The following is a 7,190-nucleotide window of genomic DNA, read 5'->3' on the forward strand; positions in this document are numbered from 1 at the left end:
ACGGCGCGGGTGTTTAGGCCGATGATATCAATGTCATCAGCATATGCCAGTAATTTTACGCTTTTATAGAATATTGTTCCAGTGCGGTTAAGTTCTGCAGCTAGCATAATTTTTTTTTAATTTTTAATAATTAAAGAAATCGCACGATAGGGGGTCACCCTGTCTGAAACCTCGTTTACTTTAGAACGGCTCGGAGAGGTCCTTCCCAATTCTGACTGAGCTAATGGTGTTGCTCAACGTCATTTTGCACAGCCGAATAAGTTTTGCGGGGAAACCAAATTTAGACATAGCGGCATATAGGCAGCTCCTTTTCGTGCGGTTTAAAATCGACGAAGAAGTGATGTTTGTCGATTCTTCTTTCACGATTTTTTTTCCAAGATTTTGCGCATTGTGAAAATTTGGTCGATGGTAGATTTACCAGGTCTGAAGCCGCACTGATAAGGTCCAATCAGCCGGTACACGGTGGACTTCAATCTTTCGCACAATATATTTGACAGGACCTTATATGCGATATTAAGAAGGCTGATTCCACGATATTTGGTGCATTTTGCAGTACCCCCTTCTTGTGCACTGGGCAAGGAACACTTAGATTCGAATCGTCGCGCATGCACTCGTACGCCCATATTTTGCGAAGAAGCTGCACTTACCAACTCCTCGCCGCCGTACTTGAATAGCTCCTCAGGCAATCCATCAGCGCCCACGGACTTGTTGTTTTTCGATCTGGTTATTCTATTCTAACTTCATCATAATCGGGCGGGGGGACATATATTCCATCATCATCGATTGCGGGATCGGATTCTCTGCGCGGTGAATCGCTGCCTCCATTTAGAAGAGCAGAGAAGTGTTCCCTCCATAATCTAAGCACTCTCTGGACATCAGTTACAAGGTCGCCATTTTCGTTCTTACAGGAGTTTGACCCGGTCTTAAAACCTTCCGTCTGTCGCCGTATTTTTTGGTAAAATTTTCGGGCGTTATTCCTGGTGGCTAGCAGCTCAAGCTCCTCGCACTCACGCCTTTCTGCTTCTGCTTTTTTCTTCCTGAAAAGGCGTCTCGCTTCCCTTTTCAACTCACGATAGCGTTCACACACTCCTCTTGTTGCGCTCGCTTTTAACGTAGCCATGTAGGCAGCGTCTTTCCTTTCGGCTGCAACGCGGCATTCTTCATCGTTCCAGTTGTTTTTTCGTGGCCGCCGGTAACCAATTTTTTCCTCGGCGGCAGTACGAAGTGCTTTGGAGATATGCCCCCACTGCTCCTGTATTCCTTCAGGCTGAATTGTGCTCTCAGAGAGCAGGTGTGAGAGTCGAGTTGCAAAATCATTGGCAGTCTGTTGTGAGAGAAGCTTTTCGACGTCTAGCTTTCCTTGTGTTTTTTGTTCCTTGGTTTTAGCCGCGCTGAGGCGGGTGCGTTTTTTGGCTGCAATGAGATAATGGTCCGAGTCGATGTTAGGTCCTCGGATAGTGCGCACATCTAAAACACTGGAGGCATGCCGGCCGTCTATCACAACGTGATCGATTTGATTGCGAGTATTTCGATCAGGAGACAGCCATGTAGCTTGATGTATCTTTTTATGCATGAACCTCGTGCTGGATAAGACCATGTTTCGAGCACCGGCAAAGTCAATCAGCCTCAGTCCATTAGGAGAAATTTCATTGTATGGGCTGGACTTTCCGAATGTAGGGTCAAAAACACTTTCTTGGCCACCCTGGCGTTAAAGTCGCCAAGCACGACTTTTATATCATGGCCGGGGCAGCGCTCGTATGTGCGTTCTAATTGTTCATAAAAAGTGTCTTTCACCTCATCGTCTTTCTCCTCTATCGGCGCATAGGCGCAGATGAATGATATATTAAAAAATGTTGCTTTTATTCGGATAGCGGCGAGACGCTCGTCCACAGACGTGAACGCCAGAACTTGGCGACAAAGTATCTCTCCCACCACGAATCCGACGCCAAAACTGCGCTTATTCGTATGGCCACTCCAATAGATGTCACAATTTTTGATCTTCTTTCTTCCTTGCTTCGTACAACGCATTTCTTGGATGGCGGTGATGTCAGATTTTGCTTTGACGAGGACATCAACCAGCTGGACATCTGCGCCAATCCCATTCAGGGAGCGGACGTTCCAGGTGCATGCCCTCAATTCATTGTCCTTCAAACGTTTGCCATGGTTGTCATCAATAGAGAGTGTATTTATCACGGGCTTGTAGGTATATTTCATTGGAGTATGGTTTTACGTGGCGGGTCCTAAGCCCAGCACACAATCCGCTCAGCGGGGGTGAAAATATTACTTGCACGTGTATATATCGAGCCGCTTGCTCCAAGATAGACGTCCGCTTGCAGCCGCACCTAGAGGTGTACAGACGCTGAAGATGGGATCTCCCCGGTTAGCGCTTAAACCGATTATGTATTTTATGTATAGCAAATATAAGCTACGGATCGTAAGAAACTTTTTATACCTTTCATGAAAATTAAATGGTATATTAACTTCGCCACGAATCCCAGAATTGTAAGTGCTTCAAAAAAAATAGATATACCCACCATTAAGTACACCGAAATAATCAGGATGAAGAGCTGAGTTTATTTAGCTATGCCCATCTGTCCGTCTGTGCGTCTGTCTGTTTGTATACAAACTAGTCCCTCAATTTTTGAGATATCTTGATAAAATTTGGTGAGCGGATGTATTTAGGTGTCCGATTAGACATTTGTCGGAACCGGCCGGATCGGACCACTATAGCATATATCCTCCATACAACCGATTTTTCAGAAAAGAGGATTTTTGTCATATCTTCCTCAATTTTTATCAGATTGAAGCTTCAAATTTCAGCAAATGCCTACGTATATAGCATATGTTGTTTTGTGAAAAATCATAAAGATCGGTCGTATATATGGTATGTAACCCATAGAACCGATTGTTCAGATAAGAAACTTTTCGTAATTTCTGCCCCATTTTAACAGCTAGAAGCTTCAAATTTCATGAAATACTTACGTTTACGGCATTTTTGAGATAAGTGATTCATGGTCAAAACTATTTCATACAGACCACGAAAAATGTGAAACTTTGCATCCTCACACAAAGTACCTACTTATTATACCCAGCTGAGCAGAGCTCACAGAGTATATTAACTTTGTGCGCATAACGGCAATCCGTAACGGCATAAACTAATCGAGATAGATATAGATTTCTATACTATATCAAAATTATCTGGGCGAAAAAGAAATTCATTTAGCCATGTCCGTCCGTCCGTCCGTAAACACGATAACTTGAGTAAATTTTGAGGTATCTTGGTGAAATTTGGTATATAGGTTCCTGGGCGCTCATGTCAGATCGCTATTTAAAATGAACGAAATCGGACTGCAACCACGCCCACTTTTTCGATATCGAAAATTTCGAAAAACAGAAAAGGTGCGATAATTCATTACCAAAGACGGATAAAGCGATGAAACTTGGTTGACCTTATGACGCAGAATAGAAAATTATTAAAATTTTGGTCAATGGGCGTGACACCGCCCCCTTTTATAATAAGGTAATTTAAAAGTTTTGCAAGCTGTAATTTTGCAGTCGTTGAAGATAACATAATGAAATTTGGCAGAGACGTTACTCCTACTACTATTTATATGCTAAATAAAAATTAGCAAAATCGGATGACGAACACGCCCACTTTTAAAATAATTTTTTTTTTAAGTCAAATTTTATCAAAAAATTTGATATCTTTACAGTATATAAGTAAATTATGCCAACATTCAACTCCAGTAATTATATGGTGCAGCAAAATACAAAAATAAAAGAAAATTTCAAAATGAGCGTGGCTCCGCCCTTTTTCATTTAATTCGTCTAGAATACTTTTAATGCCATAAGTGGAACAAAATTTTACCAATCCTTGTGAAATTTGGTAAGGGCATAGATTCTATGACGATAACTGTTTTCTAAAAAAATGGGCGATATCGGTTGAAGCCACGCCCAGTTTTTGTACACAGTCGGGCGCCTGTCCTTCCGCCTGGCCGTTAACATGATAACTTGAGCAAATGTCTATATATCTTTACTAAACTTAGTTCACGTACTTATCTGAACTCACTTTATCTTGGCATAAAAAATGGCCATAATCCGGCTATGACCACGCCCAATTTTCGATATCGAAAATTACGAAAAATGAAAAAAATGCCATAATTCTATATCAAATATGAAAAAAGGGATGAAACATGGTAATTGGATTGGTTTATTGACGCAAAATATAACTTTAGATAAAACTTTGTAAAATGGGTGTGACACCTACCATATTAAGTAGAATAACATGAAAAAGTTATGCAGGGCGAAAACAAAAGGCCTAGGAATCTTGACAGGAATACTGTTCGTGGTATTACATATATAAATAAATTAGCGGTACCCAACAGACAAATTTCCTGATCACCCTGGTCCCCATTTTGGTCGATATTACGAAAACGCCTTCACATATACAGGCCACTCCCTTTTACAATCCTCATTAATACCTTTACCTTGATACCCATAACGTACAAACACATTCTAGAGTCACCCCTGGACAGAATAAACGGCTACCTCCCTGATCTCTCCAGTTTTTTCGCCTCGCAAAACCTGGCATTATCACAGACTAAATCCTCCGCAACCCTATTTACAACATGGACGTCCCAAATGTCGACCATTTTGAACATCCACGTCGATGGCACTACGCTACCGACTGTCCTACACCCCAAATTCTTGGATGTGACATTTGATCAGGATCTACATTTTGGTGAGCACGCAGCCGCAATTGTTCCGAAAATCCAGAGCCGTAATAAAATCCTGAAATCCCTTGCTGGCAGTACTTGTCCCCAGAATACCATCTACATAATGAGGCCAGGATACTCCCCATCAGGTAGAGAAATGAGATGTTAACCGAACAGTTTCTGTTGAATACCCAGAAACATGGGCATCCCAACAGACATCTGATTGATGAGCCAACACCGCCTAGGGACTTGAGGAGTCATATCCGTAAGCATTTTGAGGAAATGCGGCACCTGAGAACTCAGCCGTTTGAAGTAAAAAAAACACAAGCAGGTCCTTGGTGAACTCCACAAACAGGCGTCGGACCTTTATGCCAGGAATTGCCCGGTGAATCCAGTACTCAAAGCACAGTACCCAAAACTTGCGGAAGAGGAACGCATACTCCCCAGGGAAACGCGAGTCACTCTAGCACAACTTCGTTCTGGATACTGTAACAGGTTAAACTCTTACCTATCCAGAATCAACCCCGACATACAAAATGTATGCTTGCAATGTGTCCCAACATGACACCAACCATCTCTTTAATTGTAATGTGGAACCAACGCCTCTAACACCCCTTTCATTATGGTCCACCCCTGTTGAAACAGCAAGTTTCCTTGGACTCCCGTTAGAGGATATTGATAACAATTTGTGATCGGTCGCAGCTGTTAGGTGGGGCGAAGCACTGCTACAACAACAACAACAATATTCACCCCTGGTCCACCTTTATGGCCATATCTCGAAAAGGCGTCCACCTATAGAACTAAGGATCACTCCCTTTTAAAATACTCATTACCATCTTTCATTTGATACCCATATTGTACAAACGCATTCTAGAGTCACCCCTGGTCCACCTTTATGGCGATATTTCGAAAAGGCGTCCATCTATAGAATTAAGGCCCACTCCTTTGATACCCATATCGTACAAACACATTCTAGAGTCAGCCCTGGTCCACCTTTATGGCGATATCCCTAAATAACGTCCACCTATAGAATATGGCCCACTCCCTCTAAAATACTCTGTAATACCTTCCATTTGATATCCATGTCATGCAGACACATTCCAGGGTAACCCTAGGTTAATTTTCCTAAATGGTGATTTTCCCTTATTTTGTCTCCAAAGCTCTCAGCTGAGTATGTAATGTTCGGTTACACCCGAACTTAGCCTTCCTTACTTCTTTTTATTTATTTTATATTTATCATAAAAATCGCTTAGGTATGTACGTACATATGTTCACTATATATTTCATATCTTATACAGCCGATTATTAGGATATTACGAATGGGATAATATTATTGGTCAGCACCATTCATGAAAGGCATGAAGTTTTCGGCACAGCCGAAGACAGTCCCCTCCTTACTTGTTTTTATTTTATTTTTTTTAAATGTGTGAAAACATCTATTTAAAGTAATTTTTTAATTTAATTAATTTAATAATTTGGGGAAAATGTAGATATGTATGTAGATATTAAAGGAAAGGAAACAGGGGCCGAATTGTAACATACGATCCATGAACGAATGCCGTTTTTTAAATCATAATGGCTCCGAAATGGTGTATCGGATTAATGAAATATGTAAACTACGGACAACGCGTACTCACTAGATCCATAAAATATTGTAACGAATTTAGTGCAATTCCTCTTATTTGCAACCTTATACTAATGTTCGAATCACTAAACTGTCGAATAAATAACTCCACTATTCAATAATGCAAAATGGCCTTTATTAAAGTACTTCCAAAATAACACTACTATTGCTTGCCAGATAGCGTCTTAAATCAAACTGATTGTCTCGCCTCAACTGCTGCTGCTTTCATACTGTGCGGTTTCCTCGTTGACATATTTCTAGACGGTTCTATTTCCAGAACTTACTAGTTATTATCAGCTATAAAATTACTCAGCTATAACTGCAGATGCACGATTTTATAGCTTTTCTCATAGCTCATTCGCGTGTATATGTGAGTGATACTTTCACAAATTATTGCATACTTTTTGGAGTATCTCAGGTATATGCATGTGTTTGTGCATGACTCCGCTGCTTGTATGGATATATGGGTAGACATACTGAAGGATTTGTTGATGTGCATACAAGTCAATGCTTAGCATGGGCTTAGAGATAATAGTATCCCTTAGTGTTGCTAATATTCGTAACACTGCCCTCCACCTAAGTCTGATCGTCCCGATCAGACAAATCTCTCGATCTAAACGCTGCTAGCATCTCCAAATGAATCACCCTTCTATTTCGTGGTTTCCCAATGCACAGTGTTTCCTGTAGAACAAGCTAGCTGAACAAAAACAAAGTTCTTATTCCAAGAAAAGTGTAATGAGAAATGAAAGAAAACAAACAAAATAACGGGATTTTTGATTTTTTTTTTTGATATTTTTGCTCATATATCTTGAGTAATTGAAGTAAGAAGGCAGGAGTGGCCGTAAAATGCA

Source organism: Eurosta solidaginis, chromosome 2, assembly GCF_040869045.1.
Source record: "Eurosta solidaginis isolate ZX-2024a chromosome 2, ASM4086904v1, whole genome shotgun sequence".
NCBI lineage: Eukaryota > Metazoa > Arthropoda > Insecta > Diptera > Tephritidae > Eurosta > Eurosta solidaginis.